Below are 10,146 nucleotides of genomic sequence, written 5' to 3'. Positions count from 1 at the left end.
CTTGTTTTACGAAGGTGGCGGTAACTATCTAGATCTCCATCCCGAAGTACATTTACATGCCATCAAAAGGGGACTTCGGCAAAAAAATTTCTAAGAAGCAATCACAGTAGCAAAACGAAAAATGCTTACCGAGTTTCGCAAAAAAGCTAAAGGTCAAATGGAGATTGAAGAACTCCGTCAAGTTTGAAAGTCGGAAAAAACCCACAATAATAAGGACAAGGATAAATCTCGGGATAACAACAAGAACTTTAAATTAACCCTGTTATGATTCTTATACACAATTCAACACTAAAAGAGAGGATATAACAAAAAAAATCCTGAATGCAAAGCTCGTCAAGCCTCCTTGAAAAGCCAAAAATTATTAGGACATAAAAAATGTAGATAAATCCAAATACTGCATTTTTCATCAGAAACATGGGCACACTACTAATGAGTGCGTCATAACCAAAGATCTATTAGAGCGACTAGCTCGACAGGGACATTTGGATAAGTATGTATGTGTTTGGATTAGAGTTTGCAAACGAAAGTTTGTATAAAATTAATTTCGCAAAATTAATTTGATGAAAAGTAAGTTTGTGTTAACGTGATTTATGTTTGACAATCTTTATATCAAAACAAATTATAGTAAAATAAATGTTGTTTAGATTATACTACTCAAAATCACTTTTAGATGAAAAATTGCTAAAAGAGATTTTAATTTAAATATTTTTTAATATTATCCTATCCACTTAATTTAAATATTTAAATAAATCTTATTAATTAATTTTATAATAAAATTAATATTTACTTACTAAATTAAAGTAACATATAGAAGTTAATAAAATATATTTTATATTTAAAATGAAAAATATATTTTATTATCTATGAATAATTTTTTATTTAATTTATCTTTTTAAATGGGATTATAATCTATATTATAAAAAAATTACAATAAAATATAGTATACGAGCATTATAATTATAAATTTTATAGAACCAAATAAAAAATAAAAAATTTCAACCAAAACAAAAATATTAGACATAAAGAACAGTAAATGATAAAAAAAATTAATATGAACAAAAAATAATAAAAATTGCAAAAAATAATAATATACATGAAAAGTCAGAACACTAACAAAAATAATATAAAAGTTATTTATCATATAAATAAAAGAAATACAGTATAAAAATAAAAATATAAAAGAGAGTACTATAAATTTTAGGTTTAATTACTCTGTTGGTCCCTATAATTTTGCGAAATTTTTAATTAAATCCCTGTACTTTTTTCTTTTTAATTGAGTCCTTGCACCAAAATTTTTTTAATTAGGTCCCTACACTTTTTTTTCTTTTATTTAGGTCCATGCAGCAATTTTTTTTTAGTTGGGTCCTTATAAAATTAAGCCAATTACTGCCAAGAGAGACCTAATTGAAAAAAAGTTTTTGTGCAGGGACCCAATTAAAAGGAAAAAAAGTATAGGGACCTAATTGAAAATTTTATGAAATTATAAGGACCAACAGAGTAATTATACCTAAATTTTTTAATGTCAAAAAAATATTCTATAATTTTTTAGTACTATCAGTCCTCTTTAATTTAGTATTATTTTAAACTATAAATTTTCATCATTTATGATTCTATCGTTACTTAATTAGTTTTTCATTTATTTTGTCCTTTTTGATAGGATCATAATTCATATTATACAAAATTTTGATAATAAACGTAGTATATAATAATTACAACTACAAACTTTACAAAGCCGAATAAAAAATAAATTTTTTTATACAAAATAAAAATAAAGTACATCAAAGAATAGAAAAAAAATTCATGAAACAATAAAAATTCCATAAAACCAACAACATATATCATATGAATAAAAAAACATAAAAATTAAAATACGAAAGAGAGTACTAAAAATAATAAAGAAAATTAAAATATTCATCTTACTAGTGATTAAAATAAATCTGAAAGATTTTGATAAAAAAAATTGGAACGAATAAATACGAAGAATTAGAAAGAACTACTGTGAAGCCATGAAGGTAATGGTTACTGGTATCTTTTTTATAGAAGAAAATAAAGGGTAGGGTTGGTAGAAAAAAAAAAATTTCTCACCTAATTTTTCAATGCTAACCAGCTACTGACAAACCCCAATTTGACGGTTTGTTTTGTATTGAATTTAGAGTATTTTGATAACCTTTTGCCACTTTTAGCCTATGAATTAGCATGTTTTTGTTATCTCTCCCATATTTGTGCTTAAGTGTAAAAACATGCTTTTTAAGCCTTATTTTGATGAATTCTAGTTTCTCTTTGATTCCATAAGATGCCTTGATGTGTTTGCTAGTAATCTCAGGTTGAAATAGGCTAGGCATGGATCAAAGGAAGCAAGGAAGAAAGCATGCAAGTGGAGAGAAGCACAAAAAGCCAAAGAATTGATCTTGGCCAAGCACGCGTACGCGCACAAGGCGCTCGCGCGCACATCGCAGAATTAGCCAGGGACGCGCACGCGTACCGTGCGCGCACGCGTCGTAGTCCGCACATGATTCTTTTATTGCAACACGTGCCTGGCGATTTTGGAAGGTTTTAGCAACCAACTTTGGCGCCAAAATGCATATAAGAGCCAAGGATTGAAGGGGATGAACATACATTCACATCCATAGACTAATTGGAGATCCTTAGATAGATATTTTTAGTTAGTTACATTTGTAGAGAGAGAAACTCCAACTTCTCTCTAGGATTCATCTTCATTTTCTCAATTCTCAACCGTTCCTTGGTGAGATCTATTGCCACTCTCAATTTACTTTGTTCATGTTGTAGATCCTCATCTCTAATCTCAATTAGTGTTTGTAATTGTTCAATTCTTGTAGATCTTAGGTTTAACTTTGTTGTTTTGGATTCTATTGATTCATTGAAGATCTCATTTTCATTGTTGTTCATTGTTGATTGTTGTTAATCTCTTGTGTTGAATTGCTTTAGTTCTAAATCTCTTCTCAATTTTACTATGTCTTTCATTCTTGCTCTCCAAGTGTTTGAGAAAATGCCAACTTTAGATATGGAGTAGCATTCCCTCACTTGGCCTAGTGGTTGAGTCATTGGAGACACTTGAATAATGGATGTCAATTGTTGATTAAGAATTGAGGATTGCTAATTGACTTAGAGTGCACTAAAGCTAGACTTCCCTAAGGTAAGACTAGGACTTGTGACTTGAGTTAATTACTTTTACTTGACTTTCCTCTATAATTAGGGGTTAACTAAGTGAAGCAACACTCCTTTGTTATCCCAATTGAGGGAAGCTATAGTGATGGAACTTCCAATGTTCAACCTTGGCCAAGGTTTTTAATATTGATTGATTGTTGTTTTCTTTTATTAGCACTATTATGCCACACTCTTCAAGCCACAAAAGACCACTTAACCAATAACATGCATCCTTGTAGCATTCCTAGGGAAGAACGACTCGGGACTAATAATCTCGATTATAGATTGTAGATTTGTTTGATGATGGATTTTGCGTCGGTTTAGACTATACTACGATTGATTACTTGATAATTTCTATACCGGCAAAAATTCAATCATCAGCTACCATGAACATGAACGCAGAAGTAATAAATTTTAGCTTCATGTGAACGTGCGTTCAGAGGTGGAATCAGTTCTGCATGGGATAAAAATTTGCCAAACATAAAAAAAAAGAAACGTTCAAGAGACTTAAATGCACTTCTCTCTTTGCCAAGGCGTTTGCCAAACACACCCACATCGGTGGCCATATTCAAAAACGCACAGGACACTCTGCCGACCATTCTTCTGTCGGACAATATTCCCGGGGCAAGGAGAAAACTACTCACACTCACCCTGATCAACCACGAGGTAACATTAACGGTATATCTTGAGGCTTCGCTAGTCGGGGGCCTCAAACTCCGCCCGAAAACGTACATACTGAGCTATGCTCTCGCTAGAGGGTACTCTCAACGAATCCCAACCCCCTCCTCATTTTTCAAAAATGACATTCCAACCGTTCGACTTCAATACAAATGGCACCAAGTTAGATGACTCAGTTGTCATTTCTATCTAACTAGGAGATCTATTAGTACATAAGGTATTGCTTGACCTTGGAAGCAGTGTAGATGTCCTATTTTACTCTACATTCCAAAAAATAAAGCTGAGCAATAACATACTCCAACTATCCACTGGAGACCTAGTGGGATTCTCAGGTGAATGTATACCGGTATCAGGATCTGTGTGGTTACAAACTATACTAGGTGAGCATCCTCTAACCAAAACTTCCGATATTCAATATCTTGTTGTTGATTGTTTCAGTCCTTATAACTTAATACTTGGCCGACCTTTTTTGAATAAATTTGGTGCTATAGTGTCTATAATTAAGCTGTGTGTCAAGTTTTCTATGCCGGACGACCTCATTGCAACTATTCACAATGATTATCGTGAAGCTCGACATTGCTACAACATCAGTTTGAAATCACCAGCTCCAAAGCGAGCTATAGGCTAACAAGTAAACGCTGTCCACAATTCAATCGAGCTCCTAGCATTAGCCGACCTTGATCCAAGAACCGAGCTCCTTGAACGACCAACACCAATGAAGGAATTACAAAAAATCTATTTAACTAACGATTTAAATAAATTCACCTATGCAGGTACAACTCTGAACCCAAATGAGAAAGATGCACTTCAACACTTCCTACATCAAAATGCCGACCTATTTGCATGGACTCCTGCTGACATACCCGGGTTGATCCTTCGGTCATCCCTCACAAATTGGCACTGAATCCATCTGTCTGACGTATAACCCAAAAGAAATGCAACTTTGTCGTGAGAAAAAACAGGCATCATTGGAAGAGAATAAAAAACTCATAAATGCTAGCTTCATACAGGAAATCAGGTTCATAACTTGGTTGGCAAACATAGTCATGGTAAAAATACATAATGGTAAATGGCACATATGTGTTGATTTTACTGATATAAACAAAGCATGCCCAAAAGACACATCCTTTACTATCTATTGATTCTTTAGTTGATAATGCATCAAGTTTTGAAACACTAGGTTTTATGAATACATACTCTGGTTATAACCAAATCCTAATGCATCCTTCTAATCAAGATAAAACTGCCTTTAGAAATGAATACGGTAATTATTGCTATAAAGTTATGCATTTTGGCCTTAAAAATGTAGGGGCTACTTACCAACGCCTTATGGATAAGGTGTTTGCTAACCAAATTGGGCAGAACATGGAGGTCTATGTTGACGACATGGTGGCGAAAACAAAGCTCAGCAACAAGCCTGTCAACGACCTCACTGAAATCTTTAATCAAATCAGACAGTATAACATACGACTAAATCCGGAGAAATGCGCCTTTGGTGTGCAAGCTAAGGAGGCAAGTTTCTAGTTTTTTGTTTACAAGCCGAGATATAGAGGCCAATCCCTACAAATGTCGAGCTATATTGAGATGAAAAGTCCACAAACTATCAAGGAAGTACAACATTTAACAGGGAGATTCGCTTCCTTACCCAGATTTTTACCCTGTTTACCTTTTAAGTCTTCTTGCTTTTTCCAAACACTGAAAAGGAGAAACAACTTCAATTGGAATAATGAATGTGAAAATGTTTTTTCAAATCTAAAAGTCACCCTTTCAAAAACCTCAATTTTATAAAAATCTCATTATTGGCAGGAACTTTTTCTTTATCTATCTGTTACTGATTGGGCTGTAAGCTATGTTCTTGTTACAAAAAGAAAAATGTGCAAAGACCTATTTACTTTGTAAGCAAGTCACTACAGCATGCCGATCTTCGTCACCCAAAGGTAGAGAAGCTCGCTCTCGCCTTGGTATTCTCAGCTTGATGCCTCCGACCATACTTTCAGAGTCATGTCATCAATGTTTGAACTGAACAACCACTAGGACAAGTTCTCAATAAACCAGAACTAGTTGGCCGACTTATAAAGTGGTCAGTTGAACTTTCCAAATTTGACATCAGATATCAAAGTAGAGGGCTAATCAAACCACAATATTTAGCAGACTTTGTCGCCGAGTTCATTACTCCCAATTTGGACTAACATTCCATTGACTGGACTCTTTATGTAGATGGTGCATCTAACCCACAAGGATGTGGAGCTAGAGTTCTCCTTGAAGATGATAGTGGATTTGTTCTTGAACATTATTTACATCTCTCTTTCAAGGCAAGTAACAATTAGACAGTGTACGAATCTCTAATCGCGGGCCTAAGGTTAGCAATTGATCTACATATCTCGGAGCTAAAGGTATATTGTGACTCTTTACTAGTCGTAAAACAGGTAAACAGTCTCATCCAGGTCAAAGACCCTTTATTGGCAAAATATTTGGCAATTGTAAAATCCCTCATTTTTAATTTTTCAAAGTTTGAAATCCATCATATCCCTAGGGAACACAATCACTGAGCTGATATTTTATCTAAACTCGCAAGCACACAATCACACACTTATTTTCTTTATCAATCTACCTTGCTCACACCAGGTATCAGTCTAAACGAGGTTTTAAGTGTCACTCAGAAAGAAGATTGGAGATGATCCTATATCTAGTATCTAAAAACTGGAAATATCCCACTAGGAATTAATAATCTCCGGCAATTTCGACGACAAGCATCCTTTTTTACACTATTCAATAATCTTCTATATAGATGGGGTTTTACTTGTCCATTGTTAAAATGTCTTTCCAGGTTAGATGCCGAACTAGCTCTAGAGTTCATGAAGACATTTATGGCACACACGTGAGAGCTTAAAGCCTATCCTCCAAAATACTTCATGCCAGATTCTTCTGGCCGATGTTACAACAAGATTGCAGTGCGAAGTGAAAGCTTATCCCAATTATCAAAAATACTCTCTGATCATACACATACTGGCTGAGGTCTTGCATAACTCTGAAGTAAGTTGGCCTTTCCATCAATGGGGCTTGATATCCTCGGTCCCTTTTCACTAGCACCAGGTCAAGTAAAATTTGTAGTAGTTGCTATCGATTATTTTTTCAAATAGATTGAGGCCCAACCCTTAGCTAAAATAACGTCTCAGCTGATAATTTCTTTTGTTTGGAGGTATATCATATGCTGATTTGGTATACATCGGCACCTTATCACTGACAATGGTCGCGAGTTTGTCGATCAAAAGTTTACCTTTTTTTACAGAACCTAAAGATAACACAACATTTTTTTCAGTTGAACACCCACAAACAAATGGTTTAGCAGAAGCAGCCAATAAGGCCGTCCTACATGCTTTACGAAAAAAACTAGATGATGCGAAAAGGGCTCTGGGCCAAACTTATACCAAAAATTCTGTAGGGGTACAACACTACCGTTCATTCAACAACAAAGGAAACACCTTTTAGATTAGTTTATGGATCTGAAGCCATGATTCCTCTGGAGGTCTCTCAGTCATCACTCCGAACTCAATTCATTAATTCTTGTTTACAAGATGCAGCTTGGCAGTTTGATTTAGATACTATTGAAGAAATTCGAGATTTAGCAGCACTATGTCACCGAGCTATGTAACAACACATAGCTCGGTGATACAAACAAAAAGTCTGCCCTCAATCCTTTCAAGTCAATGACTTAGTACTCAGGAAAACTAAACAAGTAAGACGACCTCCAGCACATGAAGAATTAGCAGCAAATTGGGAAGGCCCTTTTCGAGTTATTGAAATACTAGGAAACGACGCATATTGTTTACAATCTTTAAATGGTACAACTTTACTTAATGCTTGGAACATTTTCTCTTTAAAGCTTTATTATAGTTAAAAGATAGGGACATACTTGTACTCTTTTTCTTACTTCTAATATTTTTTCAAGATGGGTTTTGCTTGGAAAGGTTTTAACGAGGCAAGCCTACCCGCACCTGTGTAATCAAGGGTCAACAATATTATATACTCGTCTTTTCTCATAACCGAGTTATCAATTACTGTTCTTTTTTTCTCTACCGATCTATATCTCTTCGAGATATAATTGTCAAAACACAAATAATCACTCATGTCATACAAATCTTTTTACAAATAAATGCTCAATGCACATTGCAATCTCATCTATTAATGATGACATTTTTGGGAATCAAACTTCTCCTATCACAACTGACAGCTATCCATCTATCAATTCTATAATTACTAATCTATCAAGATCAATCAAATTCCCGAGCAATATTCTTCGTATAGTGGATATAACCAATCCATTTCAAAATTCAAATACAACTACTTACCACATTCCAAAACACCAAAATATGCAAAAAAGTCATATAAGCAACTAGCTATTCAAAAGCCAATATATTTGGCCCAATATACATGATTTTTATCATAATAAAACCAATGCTAACTAAGTTTCATCCAAACCACAAACTCATCACAATACAAAATAAGAAAGTCATAAATATAACAAACTATACCACTATCTCAAATTTTTATTTCCTTCCTCAACTCCCTCCTCATCGTTAACCAAAATTCCATTATAAACAATTTTTTCCAGATCCATTTGAGAAAAATCTTGGTCCAAGGTCAAAAAATTTACTTGCATGACAGCATGCTCAAATCCCTCCACAAAGGCATCTAATATTTCAGTTTGCTTAGTCTTCTCCATATCCTTCAATTTCACAGTAACATCAATAATCTGATATTTCATGCTAGACAAGTCACCATTCTTCTTCTTCAGCAACTCCGACTCTTTCTCATAATTGCTCTTCATAACCTTTAACTTCTCCTCTTTTTCTGCAAGTTTAACCTCCAGATATGCTACTAATTTTTTCTTCAACTCCAACTCTTTTTTCAGCTTGCTCAGCTCGTCGGCTTACTCTAACAATATTTTATGCTTCACCTCCTGACTCCGACCTAAATTGGCCAAGCACAAGCCGAGCACTTAAATCAAACAAATAAATAATTACACACCTTCACTTTACTGATATATAAAGGTAATACATATTATACCTGCATATATTGATCGATGACAACATCCCCAACTTTATTAGCTAAGGCCACCTCGGCAGACGACTGACATACTTCATCGGCGACAACCATAAAAAGGAAATCGTTATCCCAAATTGAGGACCCATTAGCATCCTCGGCAAAACAATGAAGCTTTTTTTATTATCCGCAAAAGTAGTAAGCTCCTCCAGTGGTATATCTTTCCTTTTCTCAGTCAAATCATCGGACAAGTCAACGTCAATAAGGTCTGACTTCCTCTTTTTGAAAATGAATTTCTTTTGTCTTTGGTGGGATTAGTTCATCTCCCCTTCTCTGCCTCTTTTGTTAAGGTTCGACGACAAACCTTCCCTCTCAAAATTTTTTGTCCTAAAACGAGCTCTCAAGCTCACAACCGAGACTCTGGATATTTTTCACCTAAAAAAAATAAAATAAAAAAAGAAATTCAACATATTACTTACTATACATACCTTAGGGCAACTTCTTGTCTTCCTATATCAAATCTTACCAAAATAATTTATTGCAGCTTGCTTATTGTCTTCTCATGGAAGCAAGTCAAAATCTAATATCAAATTTTTTCTATCAACAACTTTCACCAAATATTTAATTATACACTTATTTTTCAAACTAATTTTTTTAGGCTCAGAATGTGCTGTGGCTGAAAACACCAGAAAAAGGAAACTTTTCACCAAGATTTTCATCCAGATAAAACGGAAAAACATCCTCGGCAGTCGGCACATTTTACTTTTAAAAATATTTCTTTAAAATCTTTGAACGACAATTTATACAATTTGAAAATGGAAAAATCAGGTGTACTATTTAAATTCATCCAACCCCTCTTCCAAACTCCTTTTGCTTGAAACATGGAAAAGAACAACTCTAATAAAGGTTTTAAATCTAAAATCTCTATCAAAATTTCGAAACATTGCAAAAACACCCAACTATTTGGGTAAAGCTGCGAGAGGCATAGTTTAACTGATTTAGCACATTACATTGAAAAACGGTAAATGAAAGTTTAACTCGCAGTTCTTCAAAAGCACAGCTATACATGTAGAAAAATTCAAAATCATTTTTCCTATGAAACACATGATCAACCCTAGAATATATTAACAACTCAACATTAACTCCTGATCGTGTCCTCACTATTTTTGTCACATCTATCTCACTAACACTCTCCTTATTTACAAACAATGACCCTTGTATCTTCACATTTTCATTCACCCATTTATATGTACTATATAT

This window comes from Arachis stenosperma, chromosome 10 (genome assembly GCF_014773155.1).
Source record: "Arachis stenosperma cultivar V10309 chromosome 10, arast.V10309.gnm1.PFL2, whole genome shotgun sequence".
In the NCBI taxonomy this organism is placed as follows: Eukaryota; Viridiplantae; Streptophyta; class Magnoliopsida; order Fabales; family Fabaceae; genus Arachis; species Arachis stenosperma.
The sequence above is the reverse complement of the archived record's forward strand: the minus strand, read 5'-3'. Positions refer to the sequence as shown.